At 42.1% G+C, this 16963-nt stretch overlaps 1 protein-coding gene and 1 non-coding gene across 2 annotated transcripts in view; both read right to left on the bottom strand.

Annotated features, from left to right (window-relative positions):
* Positions 1-16963, bottom strand: part of CTNND2 (catenin delta 2) — a 1090646-nt gene that overhangs the window by 347291 nt on the left and 726392 nt on the right.
* On the bottom strand, positions 532-635 carry LOC138984284 (U6 spliceosomal RNA). The gene has a single exon (XR_011461543.1). It is a non-coding gene; the product is annotated as a U6 spliceosomal RNA (small nuclear RNA).

Raw genomic sequence — 16963 nt, 5'->3', positions numbered from 1 at the left:
GCTCCTCTGTCCATGGAGTTTCCCAGCAAGAACACTGGAGTGGGTTGCCATGCCCTCCCTCCAGGAGATCTTCTCGACTCAAGGATGGAACTCAGATTTCCTGCATTTCAGGCAGATTATTTACCATCTTAGTCACCAGGGAAGCCCCACACAACATGTTAGTGTTATTGAAGTCAGACAATCATAGGAAACACCATTTCATGAAGCAACAGAAAACGAACAGCCAACGGCAAAAGCTTGAAGGACAGTACAAATAAAGTCAACCTTTGGAGACTGAATCTGCTTTCCCATTATGTGTATTGGTTTTCAAGGGCTGCTGTAACAAAATGAAACAGACTGGGTGGCTTAAACAATATGCATTTGTTTTCTCACAGTTCTAAAGGCTGGAAGTCCAGCCAAGACCAAGATGTCAGCAGATGTGGTTTCTTCTTCTTTTTTTTTAAATGAAGTAACATTCATTTATAACATTATATAAGTTTACATGTACACTACAATTTGACTTCTTGATATACTGTAGCATGCTTGTCACCAAAAAATATGGGATACTTCATGAATTTGCATGGGGCCTTTGCCCAAGGACCATGCTCATCTCTGTATCCTTCCAATGTGATTACATAAGTTGCTAAAGTGAGCACAGGGTTGGTTTCTCCTGAGGCTGTCTCCTTGGCTTGCAGATGGATTGTCTTCTTTCTATGTCCTTACACAGTCTCTTTTCTGTGCCTGCATGCCCCTGGATTCTCAGGTTCAAAATCTCAAGGACCTACCAGATTAGAGCCCACCCTAATGACCTCATTTAAACATAATCATTTTCCAGAAACCTTATGTCCAAATATAGTCCCATTCCAAGGTATCAGGGGTAAGTCTTCAAAACATGAATTTGGTTGGACCTGATTCAGCCCATAATGTAGTACCTAACAAACTCAGTAGCTTGAAACAACAGTCATTTATTCTGTGCACAAATCTAATCTGGGCAGAGCTCAGCAGGGATGGCTCATCTCTGCTGCAGTCTGGGTCATGTGAGGAGACTCAGGTGGGGTTGGAGAATCCTCTCTCCAGATGCTTCAATACCATGGCCGGCAGGCTGATGGATGTGGATGTTACCTGGGCACTCAGTGTGGGGCAGGGGTGATGGGTTAGGATCTCTGTCCCATTAGCATCAACAGAAAACATTCTTGGACCCCAAGAGGTAGCAGCTCGAACCTCCTGCCTGACATTCCTGACCTGCCAGCAGGGTGACTGGTACGAAGCAGATGTTAAATAAACACTGGGTTTTTGTTTTTAATAGATTTTATTACTTAGAGTAGTTTTATAAACTAACTCATTAGTAAAACAAAAAACTAACTCATTTAGTAAAACTAAAAACAAAGACTAGAAGATACAGAGATTTCTTCAATGTACCCTGCCCCTATACCTGCACAGCATCCCTGGTTATCAACACCCCACCAGGGTGGTGCCTTTGCTACAAATGTTGAGCCAATACAGACACACATCGTAATCACCCGGGTTCACTCTGGATGATGTTCAAGCTACGGGTCTGGACAAATGTATAGGGAGTGACACATACCTACCATTACAGTATCATACCACATAGTTTCACAGCCCTAAAAATATTTGTTTTTAAATAACCAAAGAAGGTATACCCCAAGAAGGTTGGCCATTGATATACTACTCACCCTTCTAGAAAGAAATGTCTAATTTGGGGGATGTTATGGGCCAGAGAATCACGTGCCCTTTCAAAAAGCATTCTTTTAAAAGCATCTTTTAAAAAGTGGGTTCTAAGAAGCTTCAAGCCCTCACTGAGATGAACACTGTGGTCTTGGTTTACAGAGGACGATGAGTGACCCTCTGAAACCAGCACACCAAGCACCCACTTTTACGGTATGACTGCTGGCCTTCCAAGGTGCTAGGAGTGAACATTGATTTAGGTCACCCAGCTGGGTGTGGCTTAATCTCTTTCTTTGAATCAGTTAATTGTGATGAAAAGAAATAGACTTTCATGATTCAAATTTTTTTTCATGATTTAAATTTAAGTCTTGCATTTAATACTTATGGAACAATGAACCATAAGTAAATATTATATTGGTAAATTATTATTTTTAATTTTTATTTGTTGCTATATAAATTTAACTACAACCTTAACTAACCACTGTGACTACGCCTACTACTGTGCCATCCACATGATAATATACTTTTGCCAGAGAACGCTCATGTTCAAACCTGTTGCAATCTAGCATTTCTTTCTCCTCAAATCTTTTGAAGATGAAAGAGAGATAAATGAAGGCGCTAGAGTCAAGGTAACATGCTCCCCTGATCTAATCTTAACTGCTAGTCTTCAAATCCTCAAAAAATGCCATTACCTTTACAACTGCTCTTCTTTCACCTCAGCCTCTTAGTAATTTCCCACCTGTTGACCTCCTCACTCCACTCCTCGGCTATAAATACCTTCTATTTCTTGGATTCAGAACTGAGCTCAAGTCTAGGCTCGGGTCTCCTTTCTACCATTGCAATAACTCCTGCATAAAATCTGTTTCTGCTACTTTAACTGCTGTCAGCTCTGGTTCTGTTTGACCAGTCTCAGTCTAAAAGTTTTCCTGAACAAGGACAAAGGAAGATCAAAGCTCACGGGTACATCTGATGTCTGACTCTTAGTACAATCTTGCCTGTGCTTATGAACCCGCCCTCCTCCCCGTGTACATCCTCCTTACGCCCATCCACTGAGTCAGGACTGCCTCTTATCTGGTGAGCAGCTGTGCAGTTACAGACTTCACGTATCTCTAGCCTCTGAACTTCACAACATTCCTTTCAAAAAGGAATCACTATTCTTGCTAGTACTTCCTTCTGTATTTAATGCATACTGCAGAAGGAAAAAAAAAAAACTAAGGTGGGACCAAAAACAAAGACTGAGGTATAAAGTGGCCATTGGTATAGATGGATTAAACCAGAAGATACTATTTTTAGAATTAACGTGTAATGATTAGAACTGGAAAGTCACCTAATATGTACTAAGTTTTCTAGCTCCTGATTCTATTACCAAATAAAAACTATATTTTAGGTTCTAATCCTCCTCCAGTATGATTTTTCTCCTCTGCAATGTTTTTTTATATGTATCATTATTACTTAATTTTTGGATGACTTTCACAGTCCATCCCTGAGTTTTAGGAAATATTAGACATTTGAGAACTTTAAGAAATACTGAAAGGTGGGTGCATCAGAGCATTAGCGAAGAATACAGCTTACATGCTTTGTGCAATGTAAGCTCACAACCACTTTGGGTTTCAAAGTAGATATACTAGTCTGACAGCTAGGGTGCATTCAATGGAAGAAGAGCCTCTGACAGAAAAAAAAACCAAAAAAAAAAACAGGTTTTTTTAAGTCTAAACAAAAACTTAGCCTCGAAAATCAAACACAAGTCTGTTTTAGAGAAGTTTCCAAGAGCCACAGGACTGGGAGGAGTTCAAGCTGACATCATGCCAGGAGGAGATCTGAACTCTCTCTGGACTGAGAGAAGGGTTCTGGAAAAGACTGGAGGAGAAAACCAAGAAGACGTGGATGCTCCTGTGAGGTGCTAGACCATATTTTTTGCCATTTAAGTTTAGGTACCAAACATTTAAAAGAGAAGGATTTTTCCTGTCTTCAATCCAGAGGCCCAAGGGGAAAAAGTGGAAGCAGTGACAGTCTTTATTTTCTTGGGCTCCAAAATCACTGCAAATGGTGACTGTAGTCATATAACTAAAAAATGCTTGCTCCTTGGAAGGAAAGCCATGAGAAACCTAGACAGCATACTAAAAGCAGAGACATCACTTTGCTGACAAAGGTGCATATAGTCAAAGCTATGGTTTTTCCAGTAGTCATGTACAGATGTGAGAGTTGGACCGTAAAGAAGGCTGAGCACCAAAGAACTGATGCTTTTGAACTGTGGTGTTGGAGAAGACTCTTAAGAGTCCCTTGGACTGTGAGGAGGTCAAACCAATCAATCCTAAAGGAAATCAACCCTGAATATTCATTGGAAGGACTGGTGATGAAGCTGAAGCTCCAATAATTTGGTCACCTGATGAGAAGAGCTGACTCATTGGAGAAGACCCTGACCCTGGGAAAGACTAAAAGCAGAGAAGACGGGGGAACAGAGGATGAGATGGTTGGGTGGCATCACTGATTCAATGGACATGAGTTTGAGCAAGCTCTGGAAGACAGTGAAGGAGAGGGAAGCCTGCTGCAGTCCATGGCATCACAAAGAGTTGGACACGACTTAGTGACTGAACAACAACAACAACATATCTATTTAGTATGATGTTGTTATGGTTAATTTTATGTGCCAATACATACTCAGATATTTGGTCAACCATTACCCCAGATATTTCTGTGAAGTTATTTTTTAGATGAACAGATTTCGAGCAAAGCAGGCTGCTCTCCATAATGCAGATGGGCCTCGTCGAATCAGCTGAAGGTCTGAAAAGAAGAGGACTGACTTTCCGGGAAGGAGAGGAAATTCTGCCAGCAGACCCTCTTCAGACTTAAACTGCAACTCTTCCTGGGTCTCCAGCCTGATGACCTACCCTGCAAATTCTGGACTAGCCCACAGGTCACAATTAAATTAGTCAATTCCTGAAAAAAATCTCTCTGTTTATCTGCACATCCTGTTGGCTCTTTCTTTGGAAAAGCTTGATTCATAGGGATGCTGATGAATAACTGTCACAAATGCACGAAGCAGTTCATGGACACACATGTGTGAATGACATGCCTAGGGCTGTGCAAAGCGATGGTCTTTGTTTCTCAGTGTAACAATGACTGGACCATACACAACCTTCATGGCAATGCAGAGGATGGTTTAAAATTCCCAGTAACATGCAAGAAATGCTGAGGGATGGACTTAGAAAATTCTGAGGGCTGCATTTCAAGTGAGTTTCATTTCTCAGGAAAGTGAATATGCCTCATTTTCCAGCATGAGAAGAAGATGACTTGATTTTCCTCAATTATAATTTAAATCACTGGACCAGTTCTAAAAACCACACTGAAGTGTTACATCAGAATATAAACTGCACGTCAATCAGTTGATTCAATCAATGCAAATTACCCATTTTCCTGGGCTGTTGTTTTTTTATTTTGCAACAGAAAAAATAATTTATCTCCCAATATGTATTATATTTTAACAATGTGTTTTTTCATTATGAATTAGAGAAAAATATGCTGTGCTGGTTTCTGGATCATGTCAGACATCATTCAGGTATGAACTTAAATAATTCAGTGCATTCTCAGTTATGTTACTCTAGGCAGATTCATGGCTGCAGGTTATTTCTCTTTTTACATGAAACATTATGTCAATATTTTAAGGCGATGTGGCATAAGAACCACCTGCTGTATATTTAAAGCCCTATGAGATCAGAACCACAAAAGAAACACAAATGCTAAGTGACACTGATATATTAAAAATCATCTACAGTCATGTTCTTGTTTTTGTATAGAAACAGCTCATAAAATGTTTTCCAGTATGCCTTCAAGAAATTTCTTTAAAGATGACTTGGGGAAAATAATTGCTAATTAATTTTAACACCATGTCAATTATGCTAATAAAATTCTAATTAAAATCCTTGTGATGTAAATCAGTCTTTCTTTGTGTGTTGTATATGTGTACGTCTGTTAAGTATTACACGGGCTGTCAGATACTTACTAGCTTTATCATGAATCTATACAGTGGGCTTGCCTGTATATGGATCTTTTGACTTATGCAGTTCTGCTTGCCATAAGCATTGGGCAAATTAATGGTGAAAGCCTAATATTTACGGTGCCAGGGAGGTCAGCTAATTGATGCTCATTAGGGAAATGAAACAAGCAGGAGAAATCAGCTTTTTTGAAAGACTAGAAACAGAGAATAGGGCAATTTGGACATTATCATATTTCAGGTTGATTATATGTGATTGTGCAATGAAAACTATATAAACCTATAGCAACTTCTATTCTGTAAGATTCATGAGGGTTCCTGGGAGGGTATTTGTGCTGCCCGGTGGCTCAACAGGAAAAGACTTTGCCTGCAATTCAGGAGATTCGGGTTCTATCCCTTGGTGGGGAAGATCCCCTGGATAAGAAAATGGCAATCCACTCCATTACTCTTGCCTAGAGAAAGAATCTCATGGACAGAGGAGCCTGGCAGGCTACAGTCCACAGGGTTGCAAGAGTTGGACATGACTTAGTGACTCCACCATCACCAACATGGGGGTGAGGTGGAGTGTGTTCATGAGTTTGTAACTTGAGATGCTGCTAAATGTGGAAACACCAGCAAAGCAAGTATGTCCATTTCAACCCCTCCTACTTGCCTGGCCCTGTGCTTGGTTGTGGGGACACCACAAAACCAGACACAGACAGACCCAGGGACAGAAGCAATAAGCTGAAAAGTGGAATACAGACTCTGTTGGGCTATAATGAGCACCTCATTCCGGGTGAGAATCAAGGAGGGCTTCCTGGAGGAGACTGCATTTGAGCACAGTTTCAAATGTCATGGTGGCTGACAAAGAGGGGGCAGGGAGGCATTTCACATAAGGAGCAGCATTTCCGTAAGTCTCCAAAGTGAGAGAGAGCAATTTTACTGGGGGAACTGATATCTACCATCTGTTGAAAATCCCCCTCTTCGATTGGCAAGTGAATTTGGAAAGCAGCGTGGCTCTTGGGTGGTAGAAAAGTAACACATGGTGTCAGGCTCCCTAGCTGCCAACCCTCACGGTATAGGAAGAGAATAGATGGGGAAAGGACCCGGCACCTCCACAAAGTAAACGCTTTTTTTGATGATAGGGTAGCCAAGCGGATGGTGAAAGTGCTTATATTTATATTCACAACAGCAATCAGCTCAAGACACTATCTTGTCATGAGTCTTAGGAGACACAGAAGCTAATTAGGATAAGGAGACTTCCCAGCTTCTCCACTGCACATGTGCAACTGGTCAACCCACTGAGGTCTACAAAAGTGAATTCTGGGAAAACCACACACAACACGTATTTGCTCATAAATCTGAAAAGCCTATAATTAGGATCTTGCCACTTCTAAATTCCACTGATGTTGGAAGAAAATGTTCAAAACCTAATGAGAGCAGAGGCAGACACAAAGGCACTAAATCTCCTCTACGTTTATGGAAACACTTGGGATTGAATCCTCATTTCAAAAGCAGACGCACTGGATGGACATGTGCTCTGGAAAAGATCGTCTGCACGCAGGTCTCTTCTCCATGAGGAATCCGAGTTCTTGGTGATTTATCCTTCCTGTCGGCAGCATCCATAATTCCCAGGCTGCCTTTACTACTGGATTCCTGAAGTGATGAGAAATTAGGGATGTAATCTTTGTGTTCAGCCTTCTTCCAAGAGACATAAATAATTCAAGTGAGACAGAGAGGAAGTTCCTTCTGTGTAGAAAACAAATAATTTTCACCTGTAAATACAGTTTTATAATACTAAAAAATGTGGACACTCAAGGGAGTATCAGATAAATTAGTTTAACTGAAGAACAAGCCAGAAAGTCTGCAAACTAAAATCCGTGGATCCTGGAAGGAGCAGACTGTTAGGATTCAGGATGCTGCATTTCATCCCCGCTTTTGTTATTTCATAGACCTTGTTGCTATTGTTCAGTCACTAAGTCACATCTGACTCTTTGAGAACCCATGGACTGCAGCATGTTAGGCTTCCCTGTCTTTCACCATCTCCTGGAGTTTGCCCAAGTTCATGTCCATTGAGTTGGTGATGTCATCCAACATTCTCATCTGCTGTCATCCCCTTCTCCTCCTGCCTTCAATCTTTCCCAGCATCAGAGTCTTTTCCAATGAGTGGCTCTTCACATAAGGTGGCCAAAGTATTGGAGCTTCTGCTTCAGCATCAGTCCTTCCAATGAATATTCAGGGTTGATTTCCTCTAGGATTGACTGGTTTGATCTCCTTGCAGTTCAAGGGACTCTCAAGAGTCTTCTCCAGGACCACAGTTCAAAAGCATCAATTCGCCACAGGTATACATGTGTTCCCCATCCTGAACCTGTGGCGGATTCATTTTGATATTTGGCAAAACTAATACAGTTATGTAAAGTTTAAAAATGAAATAAAAAAAAAATCAAAAGCATCAATTCTTTAGTGCTCAGCTTTCTTTATGGTCCAACTCTCACATCCATACATGACCACTGGAAAAACCATAGCTTTGACTAGATGGACCCTTGTTGGCAAAGTGATGAGAAGCTCCCAAGTCCAAGGCTGTGTGACAGACAAGAGAGACACACGGGGAAGAGCAGAAGATTCTCAATCCCTCATGTCCCAAGTCTAATTTCAGCCATCACTGCAGGGGACATCTCCCTGTAGCTCAGATGATACAGGAGTAGCTGTCATGGTTTTGTACTTTCTGCCTGGGGTCATTACCAAAACGACACCAGCCCACTTGGCTCCAAGTAAGCACAGCTCAGAAGTGCAGGGAAGTTAATGTCCCCAGGGAACCCGAAATCACTGGAAGCTGATGGATAAACAGTCGCCTCCCTGGACCACTAGAGGAAGTGTTCCTCTGCTTCCTGCAATTCAACCCCTCACTCAGCACCTTGGCAGTGACCTTGATGGTCAACACTTAGGTTATTTTCCCTCCTTCCCTGCCTCACTCTCCCGCTTTCGGGGATCACCTAAGACATACACAATCTACACCCAAGGCTTTGTCTCACTGTGGACTTTAGGGGTCCCAACTTGGACCAGAGCTAGAGAAGAGATCACCAAATTGGTCTGAATCACCAAGTGGCCTGGCAAAAGCAGGGTGGTTTTGACTTAAGTTTTGTTTAAGACTTTGGGGCAGAGGAGAACAAACCGAGCTGAAGCAGCAGCAGGAGGGGAGGCTGGGGGTGGGCAGGTGAGCAGCGGGCCTGTGATGAGATGCTGAAATGCTTGGCTTGAAGGCGGTCAGGATTCACCTCGTCCTGAGCATCCATCTCGAATTCTGAGAACCCTGCTACTTCCCAAGCAGCCAAGTGGTCCGCTAACCTCACTTCTGCTGGGATACAGAGCCCAGAAAGACTGCTGCTGGTTTTTCCACTTTTTTCTTGCAACCTAGGCTCGGAAATACATTTTGCTTGGCAGCCAGAGCTTATGTACACGTATACACATACATATGCATATTTATGTTTATTAGGTATTTATTGGGTATATAAATGAACAAAAATGTCATAAACTTCATTCTTACTACATGTGATGCAAGCTAACCCCTTCCATTCTGTCATGGTCTCTCATTCTGACTCTTGTTTTACAAAACTGATTTCACAACCCTGACTAATTGGTTGCAATCTGTAGCTTAAAAATCACAAGTCTAGGTCAGTCCTCCTAGAATTCTGAGAAACCACTCCTCCTTTCTGTGCCTTGCTGTCTTGCTTGGTAAAATAATGAAGAGGAAACAGTCTGATGATAGAAGCCCTTTCTGCCTTTCAAAGAGTTTTATGTGTCGATGTCAAATTCATAATAAAATGTCAGGTCATATACTCTGTATTCCATTAATTTTAGTAGCTAACAGAAGACACAGTTTAAATGAAAAAGCTAGGTGCTGTGTTACATTTTTTTCCAGAAAATATGTTTGCTAAGATGTTACACGTCCTTTTAGCAGTATTATGATTTATATTCAAAATTAGGATACACAGTAAGTACCCTACACACAAACCTTCAAGCTGTGAACATTCAAAGCTGCGAATGTACAGTCCATCAACATCAGGCATGAGTGAAGTCACAGCTGGCCGTCCATCTCCTATCGCTGGTAATTCTTCAGCTCTACCGTCTCCCACGTCTTCTCCCTCCTCCAATCAGTAACTCTTCTTGCCTATTCACTCGATGCCAGCCCCAGTATGCCAGCTGTTTTACTGTACTACTGTACTTTTCAAGATACTGTAAGATTAAAACAAATCTTTATTTTTTTGTCTCTCTTTGCTTTTTATGTATTATTTGTGTCAAAGTATCATAAACCTATTACAGCATAGTATTATACAGCTTAGGTAACTTTGTTGGACTGATGAACAAATTCGATTCAAGAACACGCTCTTGGAATGGAATTTGCTTTTATGTAGGGGACTTTTCATTTCTTTATATCTGATATATTCGAGGCTTTAAAAAAATCAGTTCTGCTTCTCATGCCGTTCTCCTCACTCTGTTGGCCTAAAAGGGATCATGTGCCTTTACAGTTAACAGTCTCCTCCGTCCAGCCACAGACATCCTGCCAGGCTCAGCTGGGAAGCTCTCCCTTCCTGCCTCCTCCTTGGCTGTGTCCCCACACTACTCTAGTTTCATCAGATCCTGGGGCTCTCTTCTGTTTATGAGGCTCTGAGAACTTGAAGAACAGAACCTGTTATTCTCAGGACTCAGAGCACCTCACGCAGTACCTGACACAATGCAGGGGCCCATGAAACATCTACAATAGGAAAGAAATACATCCTGTCTTTGATAATTTCACTCGAATGTTGCTAGGTGCTCGTATCTCAAGCCCTGATGCCATTTCTAACAGAAAGAACAACTGTTTACTAACACAGTGAAAATACTCTGCACTTTCCAATTAGACTGCCTATGGCATCATCTTTATTGAATTGAATTTGGGCAGAAGAACAGTCGTTGAGTATTGGCGGAGTTATTTATAGTCTACTCAGAAGGGAGCAGCTCTGCACGCTCCCCACTGTGCCTCAGGAACATATACTCATTCTGAAGCTCAAGTTCTGAAGTGTCTTTCGTGTCAATCAGAATCCTTTGTTCGCAAATGACAACAATGCAAGCAAAAACCACAATGCAAGCGAACAACAGTGGCTCCCCAGGCCAGGGGAGCTTCCACCGGGCTCCTGTGACCTCCAGAAGGGCAGGCTCAGAAGGAGCCCAGAGCCCCTCTCTCCGGGGTCCCCACCACCGCTCCTCTGCAGATGCTGCGCCTCATCTCTTCTAAGGACTCCTCTGCTCCGGCTCCTCACTCTTCACCACCAGAGATAAGCGCACATCACCCTTTTTGGTTCCAAGTCCAGACATTGCAGGGAAGGGCTCCCGTGGGCTCCACCTGGGTGAGGTGCTGCTCCCCAGACCACCACTGTTGGCAGGCGGTGGTACGCTGTGATTGGTCACCTCTGGAAAAATCCCCATCCTCCTGAGGAAAACCACCATCTTCAGAAAACGACTGCTCCCCTGGCAACCACATGGATGGAATCCAGAGAAACACATTTCCTAGAAGAGAAGCAGCTACTATTCCAGACACAGAATCTGATGGATGTCTACAGAATAGTCTGGGAGCGTAGCTCCAATTTCACATCCTTTTGTGATATTCATTCATAGCAATTTCCCCCACTTATGGGCAAACATCCACTCTTTTACTACGTAAGCCTCTTTAAGTAATTTAAATTTGCATCTCAGCCCTTAAACCAGGTTTTAAGCTGTGTGGGAAGAAAGTGGGCTTTTAATTTTGTTTAGAACTAATCACAGTGATGGTGTCTTCTCAGCCCTTTCGATCTGTTGCCCACATAGCCGATGACAGTGCCTTCTGCACCCAACTTTAGTTTCAACAATAGTCTTGGATAATTTCTACTTCCACCATGTCTTTATTCCTTCAAATAATCACTTGTATGTTGAGATACATTTTATCCATATATACCTAATCTCATAGGAATAAACATCTCTAACTTCATGGTGTTAGATAAACAAATGATCCTGAATGCAACCAGAATTGACCTTCAGAGAGGACCTTTAAAAACTACAAAAAGGATCATATAAAAGGATGTGTCTCACTGAGGACCATTGGTTTGACTCAATATCAGTCTTTCTACATGATTTCTGGAGTTGCCCCTCACTCTCAGATCCCTCTTTTACATGAAAAGACAGAAGTCAAAATCTGAGTCTTTTAAAAAGACTCTTACAGGCTTAGCAAAAAAGTAACCTTAGCTATTTCTTTAACTTAATATAGTAAAGCAGGCTGTGCTTCCCTAGGGGCTTGGTGGTAAAGAATCCACCTGCAATGCAGAAGCTGCAGGAGATGGAGGTTCGATTCCTGGGTTGGGAAGATCCCCTGGAGGATGAAATGGCAACCCACTCCAGTATTCTTGGGCTTCCCTGTGGCTCAGCTGGTAAAGAATCCACCTGCAATGCAGGAGACATGGGTTCCATTTGGGAAGATCCCCTGGAGGAGGAAATGGCAACCCACTCCAGTATTCTTGGGCTTCCCTGTGGCTCAGCTGGTAAAGAATCCGCCTGCAATGCAGGAGACATGGGTTCCATTTGGGAAGATCCCCTGGAGGAGGAAATGGCAACCCGCTCCAGTATTCTTGCCTGGAGAATCCCATGGACAGAGGAGCCTGTTGGGCCACAGACCACAGGGTCACAAAGACTCGGACACAACTGTGGAGACTTAGCACACATGCTGAATAAAGCAGGATATGCTGGGCCCTAAATAAGGGACATGAAGTGGTAGCTAGTTTGGTGAGGTTTAAGATCCCCTGGAGAAGGCAATGGCAACCCACTCCAGTACTCTTGACTGGAAAATTCTATGGACAGAGGAGCCTTGTAGGCTACAGTCCATGAGGTCGCAAAGAGTCGGACAAGACTGAGCAACTTCACTTCAATTGTGCCGTTGACTTGAGCAGTTTCAGGGAATTAACATTTCGCCTGCATTAGGTCTGGACACATGAAGTTAAGCTACTGGAGAGAGAAGCTGAACACGTGCAGAGCAGCTGAGACAGAGGGGTAGAGCATCAGCCATCTTTGGGGTGTCATGGCTGGTGCTGGATGCCCCCCTGACATCACTAGGTGGCTGCGTCTGACCCAGGTTCCCTCGAAGTGGGATTCCTCCACCTGGCATGCGAAGTCAACTGAAGGCAAAAGGCTTCTTTCCACAACTCTGCTACCTCTAAATTTCCCTTTCTCAATATTTTTCCGCAGTACCAGGTTTTCCCATTATTCAAAGCCAGAAATTTTGGAGTAAATTTCAATTGTCTTCTCCCTGTTTATGTTCAGTCTCCAAATACCATCATAATTTCTACACAGGTCTTCTCTTCTTCTTTGGTGCGATTTTTCCCTTTCCAGTGGGTGAATCTATCATCTTTCTGAGTTCCAGTCAGTGCCCACCACTTCCAACTCCTTATGCAATCCTTTCCAGATTAGTCTTCCTAAAATGCAGCCCTGCACACGCCAATTACCTGCTCAAAGTCCTCGGTGCTTTCCTGTTGCTTTTAGAGAAAAAAATTCAAGAAAAAAGTCTGGTCCTCTGCTACCTGGCTCCAACCTATGTCTCCAGATGAATCTCTTGAATTCCCTCATGGCTGTTGTCAACCTAGTCTATTCATTTTTCTCCAAACATGTCTCTAGTTTTACAAACTGTCAATTTCCTGAATCTTCCATAACTTGAAACAAAAATTACCTGAATTCCCGGCACAAAATAGTCAGCTTACAAATGTCCGTGGAATGAATGAAACGATTCATAACAACATAAGAATGAAACCATCTGTCCACAACACACAGACCAAAAGTTGTTTTTTTTTTTTTTTTTCTTGGATGACTGGCAAAATTCTATCTCAATCCCATGTTTCTCATCAGGATTTCATTTACAATTTTTACTTGATATACCAACCAGATACAAAAAAATTTTCTAAATTACAAAAATAAAGTACTCCCCTGATCCCTCCAACTCTGTTCCTCCTTTTGAGTTTCTATCTCAGTCCATGGCAGTTATATTTTGATCCAGTTGTCAAAACCAGAACCTCAGGACTGTCCTTAGTTCCACCCTCTCCCAATCACCATTTAAGAGTTACCTACATTACAATATGACAAAAAAAAAAAAAAAAGAAAAACCTTATATTCATGGTTGTTGTTCAGTCACTCAGTTGTGTCCGACTCTGAGACGCTATGGACTGCAGCACACCAGGCTTCTCTGTCCTTCATCATCACCCAGAGTTTGCTTAAATTCACATCCATTGAGTCAGAGATGCCATCCAACCATCTTGTCCTCTGTCATCCCCTTCTTCTCCTGCCTTCAGTCTTTCCAAGAATCAGGGTCTTTTTGAGTTTAGTAAATACTATGGGTTGAGCTGTGTCACCCCAAATCCATCTGTTGAAGTCCTAACTCCAAGTACTTCAGAATGCATCTCCAGGCACATCCCAGGTGGCCCAGTGGAACCCACCTTGCAAGGCAGAGGATGTGGGTTGGATCGTTAGGGAACTAAGATGCCACATGCCACAGAGCAACTAAGCCTCCACACCACAACTGGACAGTCTGTGTGCAACTAAGATTTGAGATACCCAAATATACCACTAAATACAATGAAAACAAATAAAGACCAAAAAAGGCATCTCTATTGGGCACAATTAGTTAAGATGAGGTCCTTCTGCAGTAGGTCTGGTATGACTGGCTGAGTCCTTATAACAAGGGGCCATTTGGGCACTTAATATTTTGGCCACCTTATGTGAAGAGCTGACTCATTGGAAAAGACCTTGATGCTGGGAAAGACTGAAGGAGAAGGGGGCATCAGAGGATGAGATGCTTAGATAGCATCACTGACTCAATGGACATGATTTTGAGCAAACTCTGGGAGACAGCAGAGGACAGAGGAGGCTGGTGCTGCAGTCCATGGGTGTTGCAAAGAGTCAGACACGACTGAGCACCGAGCAACACGTGGGCATAGACATGCACACGGGGAAAACACCACATGCAGTCTGGTGTTTCCAGAAGCTACTAGAAGATTCTCCCTTAGCACCTTCAGGAGGAGCATGACCTTGCCAACACCTTGATCCCAGACTTCCAGCTTCTAGAACTGCAAAACAGTCCATTTCTATCGTGGAAGCCCCTCAGTTTGCAGCACTCTGCTTTGCCAGCCCTACTAAACTGATACACTGAGTCCTGGCTAATGGGCTAGAAGGTTTTTCAGACTGACAGTTCTTTAATGCTCACAGTAGCCAGGGAGTCATCTACAGTTATGGGTTCACACACCAGTATCCCATTTTCTAGCTGGAAACAAATGCTCAGAAAGATTAAGTACTAAAGTTATCATCCAGATATAGATAGCAGAGCAAACCAAAATATCTGTGATTCTAAAACTCAAGTTCATATCCACTCCATTTCTGGCCCCTGGATGACCTCTCCTGACACTGCTCAAGGCTGTGACAAGGTCACAGGTGGCCCTTCCACTGTTCCAGTTCTCTATACTATAGAGTTTCCATTTAAGACATTACTTAAGGTGGCTCAGCTGGTAAAGAATCCGCCTGCAATGTGGGGGACCTGGGTTTGATCCCTGGGTTGGGAAGATCCCCTGGAGAAGGGAAAGGCTACCCACTCCAGTATTCTGGCCTGGAGAAGTCCATGGACTGTACAGACAGTCAGAGTCAGACATGACTGAGCGACTTTCATGTTCACCAAGGTGCCACATGGGAACAGAAACTTGAATAAGATAATTCACTGTATTTTAGATGAAGCCCATGTTCCCCAAAAGGTCCCAAAGACAACCTTATTTTTATCTAATTTATCAGACGTGCTATTTAAAATGAAACAAGTCATGAACACATTGAACATGCTTGGCTGCACCTTTTTTACTGTTTCTTTTATGAGGCAAACACGCTCGTGCTCAAAGAAATTAAAACGGTAGCATCACACTGTGCACAAACAATGAAAATTAAATTCTGAAACATCTCAAAGTTGATATTTGGTCTTAATATGTACTGTGTGAATGAATGAAACTACAACCAAAAATGCGAAGACTGACTTGCTATTTCAAACAGAGGAATGATGAAAACTACAGAATACAGAACGTTACTGCCTTTTCTTTAAGCATTAACTTGACTACTACTGGAAGAAATGCGTACTATTTTTTTTTTTTTCTTCTTTTTCATATCCTAGGGCAGAGTTGTGAGTTTTTTCGTAAACTTCTCTTTGAGGGAAGGCAGTACTCATCACAACACAGACCAGGGTTAATCTAGAAAGGGCAGTTCTCAAAGTCTGGTCCAGGAACCCCTGGACTCCTTCCTGGGAACCTTGTAAGGATAAGACTACTGTCAGATGGATAGTTCAGATTTTATTTGCACTTTCAACTCTGGACATTCCCATTGAAACTGCAGAAACAATGGTGGGTAAAACGGTTAGTACCTTCAAAGGAATCAAGCCAGTGACATGACGCTGTCTGGGAGCTGTTATATCCTTCATTGTCACATGCTTGCAGTAAAAAAAAAAAGAAAGAAAGAAAATGCCAGTTCCAATTAAGAATGTCCTTGACAGGCAGTAAAAATTGATTAATTTTATTACATCTTGACCGTTGATTGCACTTCTCTTTAATATTCTGGGTGATAAAATGGAAAACACACGTAAAGTTCTCCTGCTTTATGACGGTTTTCTCCTGGAGAAGCACTTACTTGTGTGTTGAGTTGTGAAATGAACTAGCTGCTCTTTTCATGAGACACTAATTTTACCCGAAAGAAAGACTGACAGACAAGCTGCAGCTACGCAGCCGCGGGTGGACGAGGCATTTCCTTATGGAGCTGATGACACAGGAAGCGGCTCTCATCAACTACTAACAGTATTCACGCATTCAGGAGAAATATATATTAGCATGTGGAAAAGCCTGGAATGCCAACCTTGAATTTAAACATTTCCCAGTACTTACAGACTTTCTGAGATTGTTGCTAAAACTAACAAATATGACTTGCAAAAATGTATCATTTAATGAAATACATCAACATTTAGAATATCTTCATAACCAGTTATATATGCCAACACACCCATGCATAAAAGATCCATTCAATACATTTATGATACATTCAGGATAGAGCAATGGATTTTAGGTAACATAAAGTTCACTGCAATATTTGAAAACTCCTTACTTCTTCTAATAACCTTTAAGAAATTACAACTTACAGAATTTTGGTATAGTACCATAAAATATCTACCATTACCTAAAAAGCTATGAAAATAACCCTTCATTTTCCAACTATATATGTGTGTGATATCAGATTTTCTTCTTGTATTTCAAATAAAAT

This window comes from Bos mutus, chromosome 20 (assembly GCF_027580195.1).
Source record: "Bos mutus isolate GX-2022 chromosome 20, NWIPB_WYAK_1.1, whole genome shotgun sequence".
Taxonomy (NCBI): domain Eukaryota; kingdom Metazoa; phylum Chordata; class Mammalia; order Artiodactyla; family Bovidae; genus Bos; species Bos mutus.
This window is presented reverse-complemented; position numbering and strand designations above follow the sequence as displayed.